This window comes from Nannospalax galili, unplaced genomic scaffold, assembly GCF_000622305.1.
Source record: "Nannospalax galili isolate Female #2095 unplaced genomic scaffold, S.galili_v1.0 scaffold799, whole genome shotgun sequence".
In the NCBI taxonomy this organism is placed as follows: Eukaryota; Metazoa; Chordata; class Mammalia; order Rodentia; family Spalacidae; genus Nannospalax; species Nannospalax galili.
In genome coordinates, this window is record NW_008343085.1 from 432,886 (window position 1) to 442,448 (window position 9,563).

Below are 9,563 nucleotides of genomic sequence, written 5' to 3' on the forward strand. Positions count from 1 at the left end.
GTGAGTATTTATCTTGGGAGAAGATGGGGCAAGGAAACAGTCGCTCTGTTTTTGTAAAGAATATACTTGGGGCCCTAGGAGCAAAGGCTGAGACTGAAGAGGAGAATCTGATAAGCTATGGCTGGGATAAAAGTGAAACCAAACCTTCTGCTCCACCAGAGCCAGATCCACCCTATTATGAGGACCCCCGTCTGGGGCTAGAAGAGGGATCTCTTGACCCTGAGGATGAGTCTGCCCTAGGAGAGGAGACGGTTGAGTATGATCAGGAGAAGTGTCCTGATCACTGGGAAATTAAGCAATTAAGGACAGAGTTAGATGCTTTGAAGAAGGAAATGTTAAAGAAAAAGGAAGAAAGAATTAGGACCACCCCAACACCCCCACCGAAGGCTGTTGTGCCTCCCATGATTGCCGTGGCTCAGGAGCCTTCGGCAGGAATCTGGTACCCGCTTAGGACCATGCAATCTCCATTACAACAGGCCATTGAGGCCGCGGCAGAGAGAGGAGAGTCAGTGCATGGATTTCAAGTCTTCCCAGTTTCTGAGCAAGTTGATCAGCAGGGCAACAGGGTGCGGTCTCATGCACCTGTGCCTTTTAAGCAGCTTAAGGAACTAAAGACTGCTTGTGCTCAGTATGGTCCCACTGATATGTTAGCTGGTGAAGGACAACATAGGGATATTGCTCAGCAGTTGTAGTATGATGTTGCAGCCTATGCGCAGATCAGTGCTGCAGCCCGAAGAGCCTGGTATAAACTGCCGTCTAGTGGTAGGCAGACTGAGGATTTGTCTAAGATCAGGCAAGGTCCGGATGAGCCATATTAGGTTTTCGTGGCTCGACTACTGCAAACTGCCGGTCGCTTGCTGGGGGATAGTGAAGCAGGTTTGCTCTTAGTGAAACAGCTTGCGTTTGAGAATGCTAATGGAGCCGGTCAAGCTGCTATTAGGCCTTTTAGAAAGAAAGGTGATTTATCAGACTATATAAGATTATGTTCTGATATTGGGCCATCTTACATCCAAGGAGTAGCCGTGGCTGCAGCATTGCAAACAGGGGAAGCCACAAAAGTTAAACTTTTTGAATTTGGATAAAAATGACTGCTCTGCGGCAGATAGAATGTGGCATCCTCAGTCACAGGATACCTACGCCCAAGTCAGGTGGAAGGATCTTTTAACTGGACAATGGAATGGCCCCGACCCTGTATTGATATGGGGAAGAGGGCATGTTTGTGTCTTTCCACAGGACGCTGATGGAGCCAGGTGGCTGCCAGAAAGGCTGGTGAGGTTTGCCGGACGAGCACCAAAGAAAAAAGTAGAAAATGATGAGACAGACGTGGCTGATGATGATGTTCTGCAAGTGATCGTGGCTGAATTATACTGGACTTATGTTCCTGATCAACATTGCACCCCGTGATATGGGAGAGAAAAAGAGATAGTAGTGACTGAATGACTCTTGGTTAATTGCTCAGCCTTCTTCAAAACGCCTGATGATTATTTTGGATTGGGAAGCGGGTTGCCTATTTTGTTAAAAATAAGTGCTTGTGGAACAAAGTGGATATTGTACCAATGTCAATGTGTTATTGCCAAGAGATAATAGAAAAAAATTTTCCCCACATTTCCACCCTGTAAACAGCGGCAGATATTCAAAAAAGGCTGAGAGCCTCCTTACATGCTTTTCCTCCTGTCTTTTCACCTGGTGGCAGTAGAGTTGTTTATGCCTGTGGCAAGTCAAGGCAGCTGTGCATGAATATGAGCTTGCGCTCCTTCCCCTAACAGAGGCCGGTAGTCAAAGACGGGTAAGATCTTCTGGGACAAAGTCAACCTAAGACAGGGCGTAGCTGATGGAAGCCACGTGCCAATGATGGGGTAAGGCTTTGCTCTGGCAGAAGACAACCTAAGGCAGGCACGGTCCTTCTGTCCCAGATATAGCATAATCTGGGGTTACAAAAAAAAAAGGGGGATATGTCGGGAGCCGCTAATCATTCAGCTGTGTCAGGCTTGTTTACTGAATGTGTTGTGCACACCAGTATCTAATTTGCCTTATCAGGAGGAACATGTTTATATGGAGAGCCTCACAACACCTGCAATAGTGGAAGCCTTTGATCTGACCGCTCCCTGACCCTCAGATACAGGTGGGGAAGAACAGCAGTTGTAACTAATTGAGTTCTTCTGTATAAAAAGACAGTACTGAAATAAATCGAGGCTGCAGTATTCACTGTGAGCCCTCCCAAGCATCTTTTCTGTCTCCTTTCCTTTCAGCAGTTGTAACTAATTGAGTTCTTCTGTATAAAAAGACAGTACTGAAATAAATCGAGGCTGCAGTATTCACTGTGAGCCCTCCCAAGAAGCATCTTTTCTGCCTCCTTTCCTTTCTTTCAATCCTCACTCCCCCTTTCAGGTACTGTCTGTTTTGGCCGGCTGGCACCAGCAAAGGATCCCACCTATTCCACATCAAAATTATAAACTAGGGGCTGGAGAGATGGTTCATGGTTCAGTAGTTAAAAGTACTGGCTGCTCTTGCAAAGGACCCAGGCTCTACTCCCAGCACCCACAATGGCAGCTAAAAACTGCCTGTAACTCCAGCTCCAGAGGAATCAGATACCCTCTTCTGACCTTCACAGGCATTGTACGACACAGGTGTGCTTATATACATGCAGACAAAACATTCATCACATAATAAAAATCTTTAAAAATTAAACTGGTTGGATGTGGCAGCACATGCCTTTAATCCCAGCACTTAGGAGGCAGAGGCAGGTGGATCTTTTGAAATTGAGGCCAGCCAGATCTACATAGTAGTTCCAGGCCAGCTGGGACTACTGGGAGACCCTGTCTCAAATAACAAAACCAAACAAAAATTATAAACTGCCATATGCCATAGACTTTTCAAGTCTTCTCCCAATGGTCAAAATATTCAATTCAAGGAACTCTACAGAAAAACAGCCAGATTTTTCTGGAGTTTTTCTATGTATACAGTCAGGATGATACTTAATCCTTTACATATGTTCTATATACATTTTAATTAATTAGCTATGAGCACAGACTTTTGAGATTTATGTTCCTATTCTCTCCCAAATAAAGACTATAAGGATAGATGGACAGTAAAGTAACTTGTTCAGTGTCACCCAGTTAGTATGAGGCATTGTGGAATTTCAAACCTAGGATCTGACAATAAAGCTTGCACGCTCTCAATTACTAAATACCCTTTGTCTCCTATGCCCAAGAATCACCCAGCACACAATCCAGACCCAGCAGGGTTGCATTACCTCCCACCTTTTTCTTTCCCAATACTGGGACGAAATCTAGGGTATCTCGCATCAGGCAAGCACTGTACCTCTCAGGCTCCAATCCTGGGATTACAGGCATACAACACCATGCCTGGCTTTCAACTGTTGTTTTCCCCAGGCTGACCTTGAAGTTGTGATCTTCCTGCCTTGGCCTTCCAAGTAGCTGGGCTTACAGGCCTATACCACTGAGTCCTACTAGTCCCATTTTTCAGAGCAAAAAATGGAAATGGCATTTACCTCTCCGTGGCTGCAAAGTCAGCTTGAGGAAGGAAAACAATCCAGCTCTCCAGTCCCTAGTTTGAAGTCTGTCTGCTAGTGCATCTTGTTCTTTGGTTCTAGGTTTGCGGTCATTCTAAAAGAGAAGCAGAAATCATTTAATAAAACACCACATTTATGTAAATGCACCATATAGCATGAAAACAAAATGACGGCACTAAAGATTCATATAATTGGGGGAAAAAAGACAAATTATGTGGTTGTGGTATTGCGGCATGCCTATAGAATCAGCACTTGAGAGGCTAAGGCAGGACTGCCAATAGTTCAGCCTGAGACCATCTCAAAAACAAAATAATACTACAAAAAAAACTCCAAAAACAAAAAACAAACAAAAAACCCACTAGGCAATAAACTTTTAATATAGTCATCCATTTAGTCCTATCAAGCCAACAGCAAAACATTCATTTACTTTTTAGTTATTCACTGGACACATACTTGTTTGAGTCATACAATGGAATACTTTAGTTCATATCCCCATCCTGACCCAATGATCTGCCAAATTTTAAGTAATGGTAGAACGGAATTTCTGTTTAGAAAAACAGAATCTCCCAAGTGAAATATAAGAGCTAAATTTGAAGAATTTCTAAAGATGGTGGCATATATGTTTAGTACCAGCACTTGGGAGGCTGGGTAGAATTATGAGTTTGAGGTTAACCTGTGCTACACAGGGAAACTCTGTCTCAAAAAACAATAAAAAGGGGCTGGAGCCCGCCATGGTGGCACATGCCTTTAATACCAGCACTCGGGAGGCAGAGGCAGGCGGATCTCTGTGAGTTCAAGGCCAGCCTGGTCTACATAGTGACCCTGTCTCAAAAAAGACCAAAAAAAGGGGGGGGGGGCAGCCTGGAGAGATGGCTCAGTAATCACTTGCTGCTTTTGTAGAGGACCTGTGGGTTCCCAGCACCTACACAAGTTCATAACCATCCAACTCCAGTTTCAAAGGATCTGACAAGTTCTTCTGGACTCCAAGGGTACTAGGTACACACTGGTACGTATACACGTATACACACACACACACACACACACACACACACACACACACACAAACACTCTCTAGCCCCCAAAATGTTTTTGAAAAGCTTCCAAAACTATGGTATATAAGGGACAAGAGAAAATTTATGTTTAACTAGCTCAATAAGCTAAGCTGACATAATACTTTTTTAGCCCAAGATAAAGGGCTCCTCTGTTAAGAGGTAGTGTATATATATATACAAATAAGCAATTAATGTCTTATCTTTGCATTCAAATAACTAAGTCACTGAAAAAAATGCACAGAAAGTCTATGCAATGTCCCCCTACCCTACTCCCATGGTGGTGAATAAAGGCCTTTAATCCCAGATTCCAGCACATGGGAGGCAGAGGCAAAAGGCTTGCTGAAACTTTGAGACCAGTCTAGTCTGTATCATGAGTTCCAGGCCAGCCAGAGCTACAAATCCAGACCTTGTCTCAAAACCAAACAAAAAAAACCTTTTTTGATAACCTTGAGACAGGGTTATCACTATGTAGCTCAGACTGGCCTCAAACTCATGATCCTCCTCAGCCACATGAGTGCTGGGATTACAGTCTTAAAATTATGACAGATCTTCATTATTTGAGGAAGGATCTATTTTTAACAACATCCAGAGCCAAGACATGTAAATAGGGTACACAAATGGCCAAATTAGGGCTCCTACTTTTAAAAAGAGAAATGGAATCTTTAAAGAAGATGGTGTGAGATGGCTGTGATGTAAGCAGGATCCCTGAAGGAAAAAGTCTTAAAAGGTAACTTTCTGCCAGCAAGTACAAGTATTCAAAATTCTGCCACTACAGAACTTCTCCCTATGGCTTTAGTGAGCCACATGCCTGGGAACTCCTAAGCCACTCATTAGTCCCTGTTGGGCTCCATTATTTCTAAGTATCCTTTAAAATAAAACCCTAAAACTCTTAGAATGCATCTTAACTTTTAGACCTCCTAAATTATATTAGGTTGAAGATATCCCTAAAGATAATTACTTTTTTTTTTTTTTTTTTTTTTTTTGTCTTTTTGAGACAGGGTTCCTTGTAGCCCCAGCTGGCCTAGAACTCTCTATGTAGACCAGGCTGGCCTTGAACTCACAGAGATCCACCTGCCTCTGCCTTCCAAGTGCTAGGATTCCAACTACTCCTAAATAAGCAGAATTTTCTTATGTAGGCAGACATTCTTATAACCTTTGTCACATTATTAAGTAGGTCCTTTGGCTGGACAAGATGACTAGGTGAATTAAAGTGTTTTCAACCAAAGCTTGATAAGCTGAGTTCAGAATCTGAAAAAAAGGGCTGGGCATTGGTGGTAGATGCCTTTAATCCCAGCACTCAGGAGGCACAGGGAAGTAGATTCCAGCCTGGTCTACAAATCAAGTTCTAAGCCAGCCAGGGTTACATAGTAAGACCCTATCCCCAATAAAATTAAATAAAAATAAAATCCATGGGGCTAGAGAGATGGCTCAGCAGTTATGAGCACTGGCTATTCTTGCAGAGGACACAGGTTCAAAGCCCAGTACCCACATGGTGGCTAACAACCATCTGTAACTCCAGTTCCAAGAGATCCAATGCCCTCTTCTATCCTCCTTGGGCACTGCAGGACACAGGTGCACTTACATACATGCAGGCAATATACATATACACATCAAAATAAATAAAATTCATATAAAGATATAAGAACTGACTTCAAAATGTCCTCAATCTCCATACTTACATTCTCACATATACAATAAAAAAATTTAAAAGTTTTAAGGTAGGTATGGTGGTGCATAACTTTACTCCCACCATTCAGGGATGCAGAGGCAGGCAGATCTCTGTGAGTTTGAGGCCAGCCTGGTCTACAAAGCGAGTTCCAGGTCAGCTGGGGCTATAGGGAGACTCTACCTCAAAAAAAAAAAAAATTCATTCTCAATTCATTTTCTTTATAAATTTAGCGTTATTTTCTTTCCATTTAAAAAATTGTTAGCATACAAAATAATGGGTTTCTAGGGCTGGGCATGGTAGTGCATGCCTTTAATCCCAGGCCTTGGGAGGCAGAGGCAGGCAGATCTCTGAATTCAAGGCCAGCCAGGTCTACATAGTGAGTTCCAGGCCAGCTGGGGCTACAGGGAGACCCTGTCTCAAAAAGACCAAAAAAAAAAAAAAAAAAAGAGAGGCCTTCCTGAGCTGCAGAATAAATTCATGAACAACCAGGACAATTTAATGAGAACTCGCCCAGACATCCCTCAAAAAATAAAAATGGGCTATGAATTTAATAGCTCAGAGGTAGAGCACTTGCCTAGCTGACTCAAGACCCTGATAGTTCAATACCCAGCACTACAAAAAAACGAATCAAACAAAACCAAACTACTCTGTGTATTCAGAGTCTCATGTAGCCCAGGCTGGTCTCATACTTCCTATGTAGCTAGGATGACCTTCAGGTACTGGCATTTACCACCATAACTGATTTGTGGGACTTATTTTAATAGACAAAACATGTCATTTGTCATATATACTTGACAATTAAATTGAAAATACAAGGAATTCCACGACTGCACCTAATTTCAATGTTAGATGGTTCTACTCCCAAAACTGACCCTCCAATACTACTCCATTTAGTCACTGCAATTTTAGTTAATGCAATTTTTCCCTGAGGGACAGCAGGAACATTTTGTAGAGTTCAAAGAAGGAATGGATGTTCAATGACTGAGGACATACCTCAATAGGATTTCAATATGGCTAACTAGCCCAATCTTAAGTTCATTCAAAGGGGAAGGAGGGCCGCCAAGGGTGAGGGGTTGTAAGTGGACTTACAAGGCAAGTTGCCAGGACCTACAAGATTGCATGCAGTGAAGGGTACAATTTTTCTTAGTATCAGGATGTTTAAACCTCCTAATAAACTTTTAAAAAGTAAAAAGAGTAATTCCAGCAATTCAAGACTGTGTTTTTAAATGCAAAAAGACGTAAAATCACAGTAAACACACCCTGTTTAACTTCTTTTCCCGCCTCTGGAGAAGGCCTATGGAATTTTAGTTTCTTAGTTGATCTAAAGTATGAACTATGTATTCGAATATTTACTTAAAGCTAAACTCAAGAATACAGGAAGTCAGCTACTAAAGAGTAGTTTAGTTACAGTAGGCAGATATTTATAAACCATCTGCTCAGAGTGACCCAAGATTCAATTACAACATCAACCCTTACATTTCAGCGAACAGGCAAATTACCAGTCTAGTCAAGAATAAATTCATTCTGCCCTACTGGCGCTTTAGATCGGGTTGCACAATTCCAGAGGGGCTGAACCTCTTAGCCTAGCCCTAAAGCATCAGGTCGTTGGTGATGTACTAAGCGTCAGAACATTTTAAAAGGGGAAGGCAAACTCCAGTGCCTCCTGTACAAACATAACGTAACCAGCCCGTTGTCCCAAATTTAGGAGTTGATCACGTCACTTGAGAGTGAAATGAAGTTTTAGTTCCTTTGAGGTCGCTGAGAGCATAAAGTCAGGCTGCTATCATTTCAAGCCGCTAGCTGGGGAAAAACTATTTAATGCGGAAATGTGTCTTTTCCTCCCACCATTGGGGGCCGCACTGGTAGGGTCCCGCGCGATGCCCTGGCCTGAGTTTGGGGGCGCAGCGGGGCCCGGCGGGGGCGGCGAGCGCGCCTTCCCCCGCCCGCTCGGGCGGCGTCGAGGCGCGAGCAGTTCTGCCTGCCTTACAGAGGGAGCTCTCGGTAGCTCGAGGGTCCCTGTACTCGCAGCCACAGCAGTGCCGCCTGCGCCGGCAGGTAGAGACGGACATCGGCAGCGGCGTCGCTGGGACCGGGAGCAAGCAGAGGACAGTCCAGCTGCTGGGGAAGCGCACGAGGCGGCCAGGTAGGTTCCGGGACCGGGTGGACTGGAGGATGGGCAGCGCAGGGTGCGGAGGCCGGGACCCGAGACCCACATGGTTCCGGGACCCGGCTGCGCGCAGGAGGGTCGGGGACCCTGGAGGGAGGCGGGCGCCGAAACCGAGACTCGGAGATCCAGCCTCGGTGAAGGCCACCCGCCGCGGAAGGGGAGGAGGGCAGAGGGCGGGCCGCGACCCGGAGGCCAGCGGGGCCAAGAGCCGGCCTCGAGGGCAGAGACAAAGGAAGGAAAATGGAGTCGCCGAGCGCGCAGGCCTCTGTCGCCACCGCCGGCAGAGGCCTACAGTGCTGGGAGGAGGGAGGCTAGCGGGCGGGCGTGGAGGGGGGTGGCCAGGCCCTGGCGGCGGCGACGGGCAATGGCGGCGGCCGCGCCGCAGCAGGGACGGTAGAGGGAGACAAACACCCCCCGGCGGCGGCGCTGGCGCCGGGCTGCAGCCAGCGCCGACCGGAGCGGCCCCATCGTGACACCTAGAGGCGGCCCGCGAAACCTCCTCCACCCCGGGCCCCCTTACCTCCGCGCCACACCCCCCGCAGCGCCCGCTCCGCCGCCGCTCCACCGCTCCAGCCACCTGGCGTCCCCGGCGAGCTCCGCGTGCCCGCACCGGCTGCCGCTGCCGCCGCTGCCGCCAAAGAAGCAGCTCCGCGCACGGTTTAATCGTTCCACAGGCTCGGACACAAAATGGCGGCGGTGCGGTGCAGTGCGCCTGCGTCGGCGCTGCCGGGGCCGCGGGTGCTGATAAGGGAAGGGACGGGTGGGGGGGCCGGCCGGCGGCGAGTAGAGGGCGGGGGAGGAAAGGTGAGGGGAGGGGTTGGCGCAGGGCAGCATGGGAGGCGGCCCCAGGCGCCAACTTTCAAAAGAAGGCGCGATGGCGTCACGAGACGCGCCGCGAGTCGCGTCGTCACGCCGCACGCGCCCTTCCGCGCCCTCACCGGGTCGCGCGTGGGCTTTCCTGGCGGAGGAGCGTCCGAGTTCTCGTTGGGTGGGGCTTGCTGAGTGGAGGCTTGCAGCCTCTGGGCTGTCCGGATCTCGACCTGCTGGACCCGACTCCCTAGGTGTTATCCATGACCCCACCGAGTCTGGAAGAGCTGGAGTCCCGGGAGCTAGAGGAAGCGCGCGCGGCCCCGCCGTGGGGCT

At 47.2% G+C, this 9,563-nt stretch overlaps 1 protein-coding gene across 2 annotated transcripts in view; it reads right to left on the bottom strand.

The window, feature by feature from the left end:
- The window catches only part of Ctcf (CCCTC-binding factor), a 60,661-nt gene extending 51,098 nt beyond the window's left edge, over positions 1-9,563 (bottom strand). The window contains exons 1-2 of one of the 2 annotated variants that reach the window (XM_029566423.1): positions 9,359-9,563; positions 3,512-3,626 (exon numbers count right to left, since the gene is read on the bottom strand). The gene's annotated coding sequence lies outside the window, so the exon portion shown is untranslated. Of the gene's footprint in view, positions 1-3,511; positions 3,627-8,940; positions 9,167-9,358 lie in introns of those variants that run through there. The other variant, XM_008839080.3, reaches the window with a different exon arrangement.